Raw genomic sequence first — 1300 nt, forward strand, 5'->3', positions numbered from 1 at the left:
CAGGGTGTCCGTGTCTTATTTCAGTTGTCAGTGTTATGAATGAGGCCGACACAATTTCTTCGATTTCTAAAATAATCAGCACTTTTTTTCGGCAAGAGCTACATCAATTTTCCGATCCCTGTTAAAGAGTAAGCCTAAAAAAAAAGACCTTTTGATGGTTTTGCATCCCGCTTAGCTGGAAAATGTCGATTAAATGGATTTCCTCGGAATTCTAGGAGGAAAAGTGGTCTTCCTTTCTACAGAAATCAGGATACCTGTGGATATTATTTCAAGTTAATATCAAAAGCTGGATAGACAGAGCGAAGCAACACAAACTCAATTCCCATCAGTGACTTGAGAGAAAAACCAAAAAACAAACCCTTCTCCCATGTGCATCAAATTAAAGCAGGCTTTGTACAGCCACAACAGAATTCCCTTTTTCTTAGAGACAGAGACTTCTTCAAATAAGTCGTAGACAGGGCAAGAGAGACAGAGAGAGACCGGGGCAGAGCGAGAGACTGAGCAATAGACAGACAGGGAGACACAGAGAGAGATGCTTCAAAAGATATCTCTGAAAAGACAACACAGTCCAAAACAGTATCATATTATGAAGAACTTTATTTAAATGATTTTTTGCAGATCAGTCTTGTAAACTTCCAAAAACACTGAATGGATGCGACATAACAGATCCAGTCCAATTTCGGTAGTTGGAGTAGTCATACTAAATAGCGTGATGCAGGACAGTAGAAATACACTGCAATCAGGTATTGAATGTAATAGCAGATAAAAACACATCAGTGCTAAACGTAGTCCTGCTGCTGGTCTGGATGTCAGGACAGAGCTGCAGCACCTACAGAGAGAAACGTGGAAACATTGAGCCGTCAGTATACAGAATCCACCTCGCTTATTTTTATTACATTACGATACACAAATCTGGTCGTCCAATTTCAACTCGCTGCCTGAAAGAGGCTGGTCATGGAAGCTCTGTCTGTTTCTTGCACAGGATCCAGGCGCATGCAGAAGCCCTTTGACCCAGTTTCTGCAAGAGGTTGCTGTATCCCCCTGTTATGGCCACTAGAAACACCACCAGCCTCCAGTGGGCAAAGCATAGAAGGAACCATTTATATTTTAAAAAAAATATAAATATTTAAAAATTAAATAAAAATAAAAAGCAAACTGTCTGCCTTTTGATTTTCATTAAAAAAATATTTCCACTTTATAAAAAAATAAATTAACTAAAAAGGGAAAGTGGCAAAATTATTGGCACCCTGGATAACATTTATACAAGCACCTCCCTTCTTTATTAAGGATTGCAGAAAAA

At 38.9% G+C, this 1300-nt stretch overlaps 1 long non-coding RNA gene across 1 annotated transcript in view; it reads right to left on the bottom strand.

The window, feature by feature from the left end:
- Nucleotides 1-579: 579 nt before the first annotated feature.
- LOC131345951 (uncharacterized) overlaps nt 580-1300 on the bottom strand; it is a 4617-nt gene continuing 3896 nt past the window's right edge. Inside the window, exon 7 of the long non-coding RNA XR_009203555.1 lies at nt 580-829. This is a non-coding gene — a long non-coding RNA (uncharacterized LOC131345951). The remainder of the gene's footprint in view (nt 830-1300) is intronic.

Source organism: Hemibagrus wyckioides, linkage group LG25 (assembly GCF_019097595.1).
Source record: "Hemibagrus wyckioides isolate EC202008001 linkage group LG25, SWU_Hwy_1.0, whole genome shotgun sequence".
NCBI lineage: Eukaryota > Metazoa > Chordata > Actinopteri > Siluriformes > Bagridae > Hemibagrus > Hemibagrus wyckioides.